General features: G+C 39.0%; 1 protein-coding gene across 4 annotated transcripts in view; it reads right to left on the bottom strand.

The window, feature by feature from the left end:
- The window catches only part of FAM49B (family with sequence similarity 49 member B), a 75510-nt gene that overhangs the window by 37480 nt on the left and 24879 nt on the right, over positions 1–13151 (bottom strand). For 3 of the 4 annotated variants that reach the window (XM_017746090.1, XM_017746095.1, XM_017746094.1), the window contains exon 2: positions 5659–5737. The gene's annotated coding sequence lies outside the window, so the exon portion shown is untranslated. Of the gene's footprint in view, positions 1–3824; positions 3927–5658; positions 5738–13151 lie in introns of all 4 variants that reach the window. The other variant, XM_017746092.1, reaches the window with a different exon arrangement.

Raw genomic sequence — 13151 nt, 5'->3', positions numbered from 1 at the left:
TTTTAAAAGCCTGAAAAGCCCTTCCTATGGGCACCAGCAGCAGTAAGTTTTGCCACAGGCTCAGGGCTGAGAAGTTTCTGGGGAATACTACAGCAGTTCACTTTAACTCCTTCCCCCCAGGGTCCCCACTGCTGCCCCACTACGCAAATCTCAGCAGAGGCAGCTCCTTCCAGTTGTAACTCATCCACAAAAGGAGGCAGGACTTTTCAAACCAGTAAAAAGACCTTTTAGGTGGTAGGTTACTGGTGACTCCATGAGAGCCTTGGGACGAGCAGCAATTTCTGTCGAGAAGGATAGAGGATCTCTGCTCCTGCCAGAGGAATTGACACAGAGCGCTGAGACTCTTCACAAGTGCCTCCACCTTGTCCAGAATTTCTGTGAGCTCTACCTACACAATGATTTGCAATACTTGTTGCAGCTACAATAAAAAGAAGAAGGGGGCAGGGTATGAAGAAGCTTTTCCAATCAGCTATACAATAACATTGCAGTAATACAGTTTTGAAATTATTCTAGTAAAAACATGGGTGATTAGAATACTAAAAGCAATTGTATCAATCATCAGCTGTCCAGAAAGGAAGAATCTAACCATGTCACTTTAACCTGTGATCTCAAATGTTCATTGGGTAGCGTGTGAGATGGAAAAACGTACAAAAATTACAGAAAACAGGGTAACAAACATGAGAGAGAAAACATGGGAATGTCCAGGTTCAGCTCCTGGGGACCATTGTGTATGTTCAACAGCTTTGTCCAACAGGAGCTATACAACAAGGTCTTAATTGTAATTTAATGGCACTGAGTCTCAACAGCTGCACAATATTTGTGTTCAATAATTTCTCAAATTAATTCCATGATCACCTAAAAGGAGGCAAGCTTCATCAGAGGAAGTTCAGAGGAGACATTAAGGAAAGCTTCTTCACTGAGGGGGTGTCTGGTCTCTGGAACAGGCTCCCTAGGCACCAAGCCTGACAGAGTTCAAGGAGCATCTGGACAATGTTCTTAAGTCATATAATTTAATGGTAGTGAGTCCTGCAAGGAGCAGGGAGCTGAACTTGATGATCTGTGTGAGTCCTTTCCAACTTGAGACATTCCGTGATTCTAAATAATGGAACTGCAGTTATGTAGTCAAACAGTGAGCTGAACACTAACAAGATCTGAATGACTGTATGTTTATAGTTTAAGCGCCTACAGAGTTAAAAACCAACAACCCTCCCTCCAAAAACCTAGAATTATCATTTAACAAGTATTAAAGAGTTCTTCTCTAAGTCAGGAAGTGAAATAAGCAACATCTGACATTAACCTAATAGAACAAACCACATGAATCTCAAAATGAGCATTCAGTCACCTGTCTCAACAAGCATAGCTTTTCAGGCCAAATGTCTTTCTGATGAGAAAAGTTTACATATTTTGCTGTCCTGTTTAAAAGCGGCTTTTTGAAAAGTCAAAACAACGCTAAAATTAATGCCTTTGATTTGAAGGCTCATTGGACAAACTGAATTAAACAGTTCATGTTGTCCTGAGCAACTATTTACAGGTAAATAAAAATAGCAGCTTTACCTTCATAAACAAATCAGGATGGCTGAAGTCTCAAGCAGAGCACAGTTTACTAAAAAAGTCTTTAAACCAAATTCAAAACTCACTTATTTTTAAACTTACTCTATTAACTGTTGAAGTAGGACTACTACATATATAGTAAGGATATTTTGGAAGAGCTCAACACTTAATTCTGCTTGATTACAGTGAAAAAATCTTGTCACTGATCATCTGCAGATTACTATGATCTTCATTCAAGGTTCAACTTATTTTACACCTACTGTGGGAGAAAAGATACCACATTATGTTTCCTCAGCATAGGCACATTATTTACATTGATGATACGCACTATTAAACTCTAAAAACACAGCACTGCATAAAAGCTTCTAACACCTCAATCTATTCCTGTGCTATTGCAGTGGGGCACATTAAACAAGCCCCAAGACAAAAAACAGCTCAGTTCAGCCTAAAACAAGTCAGCTGTTCTTCTTTGCCTTAGACACCACCATTAATACAAAATAAATGTATGCTGGTAGAATATCAGCATCATGATGAGAATTTCTACCACACCATCTTGAGTGTCAAAATCACAAGTACTCAACCTCCACGTACTAAGAGACATTTTCACAAACCCACTTTCACATGGATGAGAAATCAATTCACGAGGTTCTGCTGAATTTACAGGCAAACCTACAACAATATATTAGAGCAACACATCCAAAGGAGATTGTTTTTAACTTGTGGCACAAATGGGAAGTACAAGTGGTTTCAGTCGTCAAAAAGACAATCTTTCTTCATGTATTTACAGTCTCTAACATCATTGTGGCAGACTATTCTTTTACCCCTAATGTTCCCACATTACTCTGCTGTTGGTATCTGGTGGGCTTTGCACTGAAAGCTTTTAGAAGCATTTGTAATGTCACCACTTTCTATGTTGATTACGTAGGTTTCCTCAAACAAACAAACAAATCCTTCTGAAAGCAGCCACTAAAAGCTGCTCATTTATAAAACCTATTTCCTTGTTTAATAGAGGAAACATTTAGTACTGAGCAAAACAAAACAGTACCTAACTTTGTATTTCTTGCAGCATATTTGACTTTATATAAACTTCCCCACCAGTCAAAACCAAACAGAATTCTCTAAACGCGTGAAACAGGGCCTTACTCAATACAGTATCTCTTCTGCATGAGATCCTTCACTTCAAACCTTTTTTAGGCACATAGGTATGGGAACAACAAACCTTCCTCCTCTTTTTATATTTAACACATATTAAAGGATTTGCACGAAAAGACTCACATTGTTACTGAAGAAATTTTCAAGATTCTTCACAAAAGGAAGCAAAACATTTAAAGATGTGTCAGCCAGACAAATGTTACTTTCATAAGAGCTATACAAGGCACAACAAAGTGTTTTCAAAATTAATAAGAAAATGACAGGCATACATTTGCTTCCACTTTGCAAACATAATACTGAAGGTGTTTTCATATTTATTAAAATTAGCATAAATGCAAAACCTGTTAATCCACCAACAGTGCAATATCGGTACTGCAACAGAGACTTCCCAACATGGTAATCAGTTTGCTCAAAACAACTCCCCGTCATCATTACAGGGGAACAATTCTAAGTTGCATGGAAAGATTTAAAAATCTTCAAGCATGCAGACAAGTTCAAGCTGCATGTAAGAGATAACACTGTAAAATGAGAGTGAATAATTATCAGAGATCATACATGAAAGCAGAAGACAATTATCAAGATCTTTTCTGAACGACTGATACTCTGCAAAAATAATCCCATACAAGTTAAGTTAGCGTAATGAAAGAGAACAGCTAGTACAAGAAAAATAGGGCAAACACTGAAATGTTACATGTCCTTCAGTGTCTGTGGTAATGGACAGTTGAAACATCATAACCAAAAGAAATACCACCTGGATAAAACGGGCATGCATGTCTTCTACAACCATTTGGGCTAGTCTGCACCACATCAAGGACCAGCTGGGTTAAAATTTTTATCTTGGCACCAGTTGTGCAAGCCCCAGACACAGACACACTCTGCCCCAAGGGACACAGCATCCATGTGTCACATTCTCTTTTCAGCACAGTCCCAGAGTTGGGGGCCGGAGCTGAGAACCTCGGTCAGGTCTAAAATGCAGTAGAGCTCAGCAGGCTCTCAGCTCCTGTCTTCCCAAATCAAAGTTAATGCTGGAAACAGTGAAACCAAGTTTGTGCAGCACTACCCCAAGCTAAAAAGGACTTACTGATCCTAAAGGAAATACTGAATTAAGACAAATACTTTACCACAGCTGCAGACAAAGAACTACTTCATAGAACTACCCAGTCTCATTCAGCATGGCCATCCTGTTAAACTTCTCTCTCCGAGAGAGATGGGGAGATGATGGGCTGGAAAAGGAAGCCAAAGTAGGGAAAAAGACAGAAGACTTCAATTCTAGACTAATGAGCTTTTCAGTCTTCTGTACAGGGCAAGCTATACACCCAAATTTAGTGACAGACGCATTACATATATACAATCAGAATAATCTGAAGTATTATCCTGAAAGTTACTATCAGATAATTATAACCTGGTTCAGAACTTACGTTGTCAATACAGTGCTTTGGTACCTCAAATGGTGGCATGAGGTACATGCCAGAGGTTTTTTCTCCTGTACATTGAAGGTCATACACTTTCAAACCCAGTATTTAGGAATGAGTCTCATATGTATTTTAGCTTCAGGAACTGCAATTTTACAGGCAACAAAACTACTGAAATCATCACACAGAAATAACTGTACTATGCAAGTCATCTTTATATTTAAAAAAAAAAAACAAAACAAACTAAAAAAAGTCCAAAAAAAAGAAGCCCCAAAAAAAAAGTCTAACTTTTTTTTTTTACTGTGTCATTCTGACAGATGCACATTAGTGACTACTATAAGCATTCAGAACTTTCCTATCATTAATCTAGGTTTGGCAGAGTAACCAAACAAAACATTTTAATATTCTCTGCAACAGCTACACAGAAGTACTTTATAAAGTTATCCTCGACTGCTTATAAAATTTAGGCAAATTAACTGGCAAGTGAAGACTAATAAAGCATCTGTAAATGCTTAAGTCATGAACGCTTAATGTTTTCTTATTGGCTAGGATGTGTTTCTTTCCATATTCATCCCTGAACCCAGCCACATCAGCCCATTGGGGCTAAGAACACTCTCTTGACACCAGTTTAATCAGCCCTGCAGCTCGAGTGGCAGCAGTAAACAGAAAGGTAGGATCCAAGCTTTAGAAAAGGTGTATAGTAAGGTATAATTACAGAGGAAAACTGCTACTTCATCTACAACATCAAGTATTTCAGAAGAGAGCTGTAACTCTGGTACCCACCATCAATGTGCATATGATTTACCTATGTTAAGACATTCAAATGTCCTAACTTCTCAGGTTTCCTTGTGATTGCTGTGTAATACTGTAGCTCAACATCTTAATTTATGGGCTGGCAAATTGCTATTAAGTGGTCATAGCTCTTCACTGATGATCCTTTTATCATTCTGTACCTAAAAGCAGGCTGCACATGACTTTGTGTCTGGGAATCACAAGATATCCTTAGTTTTATTATCATACATTATTCTCAGTGAAAATTAGGCCTCAACAAACATCCACTGAATAATTACAAGCACATTAATGGCATCTTCCAAAGCATCTGGATTTCTGTTAAGGCTTCCTTTTTTCTCTCTCCAGACTCTGAAGCACTATATTTGAAGTTTCACTGTTTGCACTATCACATTTCAAATAGTATTTATATAGGACACAGTACAGACACATTGTATTTGTCTCAGCTAAAGAGGCAAACAGACTATGTTTAACATGCCACTACAGGAAAAAAAAACGAGTCTTTTTTCTCCTACTGAGAGAGCAGGAATTTAATCAATTTGTATTCCAATTTAAATACCCACTATTAGTATTAGTAGCTATCCACTGCTACTGAGTCTTTTGTCTGGTAAGCTACAGACAGTTAGAAAGAGAAAATATTGCATGAACTACTTCTTGTTTTCAATAGATCAAAATTCTTTGTACTCCTTGGCCTAAAATATTATGGAAAACAAAGAAATATTCTACAAGCAAAGAAACCCAAGCAAGTGTTTACCAGTTAGTAGTATCTTCTTGCAGTCTTAACAGAGAACGCCCTTCTTCAGATTATCGATACAGCAGCTCGTCCTCAAAATCTGAAAAAACAGAACAACTCCATTAAACATAAACAATACACAGTATTTTAATCACATAAACCAGTGCCAGGGGTAAATCAAAGTTAATCCCGCAGTGCCAAGAAACCTACATAATCCTTTAGGAATGCAAATAAAACGTGCCAATTTCAAAAACGCCTGGTGATTTTATGGAAGTGATATTACAAGCAAACAGAGAAGCATCCTTACAAACTCTTCTGTGAGTCAGTAAGGCTGTTAGCTAGCCATGATCACAAGCATCAGAAATAGAGCATTGCATCTCAGCATTACCGAGTTAAGTTACATATAGTTACAGCACAAAAAATAGAGCATTACATCTCTGCATTACAGAGCCAAGTTACACATAATTGCAGCAGAAAAAAGTAGGTCTCAGTTCAAGCTTTATTTACAGTGTCACATATATTGCACACAGGGAAAAATACTTCACTGCTACAGTTTTCATCAGTTAAAGAAAAATGTCACCAATGGCAGATTTTACCTATCTGAACTTCTCTAGGATCACTAGGATTTTCTGTTTCAAAACTAAGTTTGTTTTGGAAAAATCAGTATTTGTATGGCCAGACAAAAAAGCATTTCCTATGGAAATGCAGCACTGAGATTCCATTGCAAGCATTTGGAGGGCATTTCAGCTCATTTGGAGTAGACTTATATAACAAACAGCCTTCCTTTTTTGGTACAGTGACTGGATGGTGAACTGCCCAAAACTGGTACCTTTCTGTTGTGGTGAAAGGTTCATAAGCCTTTGGGGTTTTGTACGCTCCTTCTCTTTCAGGGAATTCAGCTAATTTAAATACTTGAGTATTGTCACTTAACCTGTCTCCAGTAAAACCACTGCTGCTCCTGCTTCAGGTGTTCCTGGTACCAGAATCCTTCTTTTTAGTATCTCACATCTCAAAGTTTCTTTTAAAGAGTGATCTTCCCATTTTGTCCTCCAATTCTCTTTCTGCTTCTTAAAGCAAAGTCAAGCATATTCTGCAATGTGTCTTGTTTTTAGCCCAAACTTGGTTTAGGAATATAAAATCCCTGTCATGTCATTTCAAATCCAGCTGAAGAGGCATGAAATATTCAGCGTTAATTTGTATTTAATCAGCTATCAGCAGTTCCTCTTACATCGGGTAATCCTGATTAAGGAGCATTTAACAAAAATATGCTGCTTTGCAGTTAAATTTCTAATCACAAAGGCTGTAACATTACTGATTTGTCCCAGCTTGGGAAGGGTGGAGGGAAGAGGAAGAGCTACAAATATAGGGGCTGGGGAATGATTTTAGTCACAGTGAAAACTGCCATCAAAAGATGCTACCCGTTGCCTCCTGCCTCTCTGCAAAGGAAAACTTGCAACCTGAAGAGCACAGCTAGGAGAAAAGGCAAGGATTCTGAGATACTACGCAAAATTTAAGGGCCAAATAAAACCAAGGGATCCTATGCACAGCTACACTGAAGCAAACAGTTGTGACAGTCAGTTGAAAAGCAAAACCAAAAGAAGAATAACGTTAACTAAGGACAACTTTTGTGAATTTGTGTCAAGGCAGCACTTAAGATAAGCAAGTGCCTGTCAAGTTAATGTGTTGGTGGTTTTTTTTCTGAAAACGTTGTAAGAAGCACTATTTCTCTCTCTTGCAGAAGGGGAAATCTAAAAAGACCCAAAACACATTCATTCCGTTAGCACATAGGTTTTGTTTCAACAATTGTTCCACTACCCTATTCAGCCCCTCTCATTCATGGTCCTCTTGTCAGACAACTGCATAGGTTAACAATTCCCTTAAAAACTGAATGGAAGCCATAAGATCCTTTCACTCATGCTGCTTGGCAAGAGCTGCGCAGAGCAGTTCTATCACTGCCTACAGCCCATAACAGGACTGAAAGTCTGGCTGCCCGAGTGACCATTTAAGAAACTCAACATGCGCAAGTTCCTTCAATGCACTCAATCAAAAACACTTCCTTCATACTGCTACACTGCAGTATGAAAAGCTTCTTATTCAGTACCAGAAATGGATTTTTTTTCAAGCATAATTGATCATTTCATTAAACAGAAAAATTATTTCATTTCCACTGTTCCACTGTTAGGACACATAGCATCACGTTGCCAAATTTGAACGGTTAAACCTCCTTGTAACTACGGAAGCCACAACTACTGAAGCAGGATTTTGGTTTACTGAAAGGAATATCTAAGCCCACTGGAGACCCTTCTGCCCCCTCCAGTCCTGCACTGATCCCACTCCTGGTTGCTCAGCATTTCCTGTGCTGTAGCTCCTCCTCCCTGACAACCCATTCTTGCAGGCTGGCTTCAGGTGAGAAAGGGAAGCAAGAGCCAGCAGCAATAGCTGTGGAGCAAATCTGGATGGGAGAATTCCACCTGGCAGAACTGGCATATGTAACAAGTGGATTGAAGGGATGATGGAAACATCCAGAAAAACAGTGGAAGCACATCATCTGCCAGCATTGGGCAAAGAATTAAAGCTGGTGTGACAGGAAGAACTGGAGAAGAAGGAGGCTGCTGCACAGGAGCACTGGGCAGAACTGCACACAGAAAGGACAAGGGAGCTGAAGTAGGAGCACACACAGAAAAAGCTGCAGAAAACATGGCCCCTTTGGAAGATCTCTACAGCTTTCAAGGCAATGATTCCTTATATATGATCTAGATTAACCCAGTTCAGTCCATAAAACCTGTCAGGAGCGATTTTTTTCTTTTTAAATAACAGATCCCCAAACTGTAACCTATGGTATAAACAGCACAGCTGAGAAAAACCAAACTAGCTGCCATCTTAGTTTAAAGACAAGATTTGTTCACTAATTTTTTTTACTTCAATGGACTTTTGTGGAGTAAATTAACACTGTTTCTTTGACAGTCTAATGAGACTAGCAGGTGAACAACAAAAGAGTAAGCTCATTCCCAGGAGATATCCTTGCCTGCCCTCCACACACTGTGTTGGCATAGCTTTGTAGGATGATGAACTCAAAAGAAGGAAGCAGACAATAAACCTACTTGTTCCTGCTAAATTAGGGAGACTTCACATCTTCATTTAAGCGACCATCCCTTACTTCATTAGTTTTGTCACTTCAGGGGAAGGTGGAATTAGTACAGCAACTGATTAAATCTTGTTCTCCACACAAAATTCATGCTCAAGAAAACTATTATCCATAAAGATGCAAAGAGCCTTCTGTGAATTGCATGGTATTTGCTTTTCCCTGGCGTACATGTTTCAACAGGCCGATGCTTCCCAAGCACTCATCTGAGCTACAAGGAAGAAAACTTCTGAGAAATTTATTAATGGTTACATCCTCAAGAGAAAAGGGTAAAGCCACTGACACAGGGCTTAATAGGTTTTACTGAGGGGGTCAGGGTGCTCCATTCAAGACAGCTTGCTGAAATATTGAGGCAGAACAGGCCATTATTATCAAGATACAGCAGTGTCTACATAGGGGCTCCAAGTTAAATAATTTTGCAGTCTTTGCCACCATTAAAGCAAGACTGACACTCACAGCCCAGGTAAGCCCTGTGTCAGAGCTGGCTACATGCCTTCACAAGCAGGCAACAGGGGTGACTCAGGGCTGAGAAGCAGAGGGAAACATGCAGAGGTCAGCCCTTCCCGAAATTCTGCCCAAACCCTCAGCTGCTGACCCAATAACCCACACTCCAGTTCTCCACCTTGCCTCAGTCAGACAATTGCTTCCCAAGGACACTACTGAAGTGACCACCTGGGGTGGCCTGAGATGCCACTTCATTTCCCTTTTAATTGGTAACCTACACAGCATCTTCAAAAGCCCAGACAAATGTAGATTTCACAAGTTAACAGGCAGGTTATTTCAACTCAAAAGCTTTGCCTGAATTCCATTTAGTAGTAACTCCACCTGGCCTGTATACCCAACACTGTTGTATAGATATGAACCGTATTTAAAAGTCACACTACACACATCATCTTTGCCAATGCCTGATTTTGCTTAGTCCAAAACACAGAAAGCACAGGAGAGACAGTAATGTGGATTTAAGGTGATGTATCCTCCCTAACACAGATCACAACAGACTGCTAGACACAACAGCCCATCATAAGACATATCTGAAATGCAGAGTATACAAAATGAGTTGAAGAAAAAATGAGCCATAAAGATCCATAAAGATAACTAAGTGTCAGAAGGCTTATGGTAGCTTACAAACAATTCTGGTGTCAGGCATAAGACAGCACACACATTGAGCAGTCAAAATAATCCCTGCAGAGCTTCTGGCAGGCTACCCTTCATAGTAAGGCAGCTATGGAAAAACAGGCAGAAAGCAACACAATCAGTGCTGTTTTCTACAAAAACAGGAGAACATACAAATACTAGAATTCACTAATAGCTCTGTGGCAAGCAAAACTTGAGAATTTTATATCTCACTAAAATGATACAGACTACTTTTTCCTCTTACGAACATACATTTCCAAAACTTTAATTTTCAGTTAAAAGAGGAAAGTCTCCTGTGATTTGAGGAATTGGTAGTCTGAGAACTATTCAAAGATCTCCAGTTATTCGCTTCTGCACAGCTGATAAAGTAAGTTTTCCTTCCTTTACTTCCAGGACAGAAACGAAACCAAGTGTTTAAGATCAAATAATTACACTGAAACTTAACAGTTTGAGCTGCAACTGTACATCATGCAGCTAATAATACTGATGCTATGACACATTCCAAAGTTAAAACTATTTGCCTTCAGAAGACTGCAGCTCTGCTTCCATGCAACATCGGAGCACTCTACCAACACCCTGACCCTTTAAGACAGCAAAGAATTTCTTTTGTTCATTCATCAGAATAGCCTCAGTTACAGGACTTAAGCACACTAGTCCTTACAGGTTTGAACTACAAAACCACTAAATATGGTTAAAAATGTACCTCTAGTATTTATTCATGTACTAGAAGCTAATTTTGTGAGTAAATTAAGATCACCCAGTTAACTATGAGTTGCAAAGACAGAGATGGAGAAGACTCACACATAATAACCTTCCCCTGTCCCACAGCAAATATTTGACACAGGTTTAAAGTATTATCAGCCCCACACAATGCATTCACTGAAGTGTAATTTACCAAACAGAACACTGACCAGCTTTTCCTCTGATAATTACTCCAAAGTCATAGAAAGGATTTCCAGTTGTGAACACTTTCTCCTGTCAGTGTTGTATCGCAGCTTTCAAACACTGAACTTGGTATTTCATGCTCAGTACTGTGGCATGGTTTAGCAACTCCCCTTAAAAATACAGGTTTTCAAATTAACTGTAAGTATTACAGAAGGGCTGAATTTTAGTTGATGATTATCCTTATCACCTTTTTTTATTATTTACTAATAACAATTGGGAATAGTGTGTGCCCCAATTCCATAGACTTTGTTCACACTGCAGAAATTCTGACTCCCACCAGACCATTACTGACCTTCAAGCCCTCATTCACCCAGCTTCTTGGAGCTCAGGAACCTATGTCTGCATTTACTGTAAATGCAGCAATAAGAAGAAAGTAGCTTTTGTTTAAAAAAAAAGTAAAATGAAATTGCTAAATACTTACTCCATTTAGCCATACAATAAGCATATTTCTCTGTTTCAAAGACAAATGCAGAAGCAGTAAATATGCCAATCATTTGAATACTCTTACATTAGACAGGCCTAAAGTTTAGCTATGAGCAGAGAAGAATATATTTGATGCTGGACTTGAAGTAACACGATGAGTATTTTCTCCAGTTCCCTTTTGAAACAGAGCTACTCCCCTTTGAGAGTGACTCAAGTCCTTAGAGTGACTCAACTCAGAGATGAAGAGGCAGGACACAGATGACATGTTCTCCAGATTAGCTATGGAGTAGGTTTCCATAGCAGGGTGAAAAGGGCACGTACATACAGTTATACACGGACTGAGGCAGGACTATCTTTTCCTATTTCTAATGAGAGGATGTTCTTGATACAATACAAAGGAGGAGAACAATTAAGTTCGGATCATGTAACTTATAGAAACTTGGTCAGAAGTGCACAGTCCTTGCAGAAAGTCTAATAATTCTTGTAACAGATGTCAGGAGCAAGTTCTTTTGACTTATAACCTTTTTGCCATATAGAGAAACAGGCACAAAGCACAACCTAGAATTACTTCTTCACTCTCAAGTACAGATGCCACATATCTTTTGACCTCAGACAGCTTATTTTTTCTCCTTGAATACACAACACTCAACCTAGGCACTGAATTACATTATAGAAACCAGAAATTAACCCATGGAATGATGAGTGAATCAGTCCTGTCTCTTCTACTATCTACAGAGGTACATTAAAAGAAGATTCTCATGTGACCAGAACCAGTGGACTCTGCTTTCTAAGAGTTTTAACTGTTGAAGTTATGAGCAAGCTACACAAACTCTTCAAGAAGTTAAAGCTTGTAACTATAGGAGAGAAGCTAAATATCCTAACTGCAAGGACAGTTTAAGTTCTCCCTTGGACAGAGATCTCTCCTAAGCAAAGACTAAACACAAAAGACTTTCCCATTCCATAAAAATTCTTTCTCACCAGGCTCTGCTGTGCTTAGTCTTTCCTGGATACACACCTTAAGCCTGTATTCATAACATGTCCCAGCTTCAGTGTCCTTCATATTTTTACTTATAAAGTGTCCCAGCTTCAGTTGGGAGGGAGGCATGAGCCTGGCTCTCAGGCAGATGATCAATTCAAGACTCCTTAAATAGAGGATCAAGTCAGGTGTCCCTTATGCTACCCATCATCATGCCAACAAGTCCGTAATTTAAAAATTCTGAAGGGGGAAGAGAGACTAGGAAAGATGCTATGAAGCCCTTGCTCTGGGTAGTTGGTCAATATATCCTTTTTTCCTCCCATTTTCTCATCAGCTGGATTTAGACAAGTTATCTAGTCCACAGAGAGGCAGGCATTAGTTCCAGCTCTTAGTGATGTTTACAGTACCTAACTTTATCTGATGTGTAAACAGTTTAAGCTCTTAGCTTAAGCAGTCTGAATGATCTTCTTAGGATCCAATATTTGTTAAAAGAAAAGAAAAAAATACTGCAAAGATGTGTGAGACCTTGAGTAGAAAATCTCACCCTCAGAAGGTTGTCTGCCGACTCTCAGCTTTTACGTCCACTTCTCACTATCCGAGACATTAAAGGCAACTGGACTCCTATTTCTGCACAGGAAACCTGATGAATTTTAAATCATTCGTGCACTCCCACATCCTCTCATTTAAATCTGTACTGAGAAAGCACAAGATCTTTGTTCAAAGAGTACTTGTAGATGCCATCATCTCCACAGGCATTTTTCCTACATTTAATGTGCAAGTTACAACCTCAGTCAAAACAGGAGCACAACAATTTTTCTATATTACTCTGTATTTGGAGTAACAAAGGAAGCATTTAAGAAAAAGTCTTACATTTTTCTCCTTAAGCAAAATAAC

Source organism: Corvus brachyrhynchos, unplaced genomic scaffold, assembly GCF_000691975.1.
Source record: "Corvus brachyrhynchos isolate BGI_N302 unplaced genomic scaffold, ASM69197v1 scaffold28, whole genome shotgun sequence".
Lineage (NCBI taxonomy): Eukaryota > Metazoa > Chordata > Aves > Passeriformes > Corvidae > Corvus > Corvus brachyrhynchos.
The sequence above is the reverse complement of the archived record's forward strand: the minus strand, read 5'-3'. Positions and strand labels throughout refer to the sequence as shown.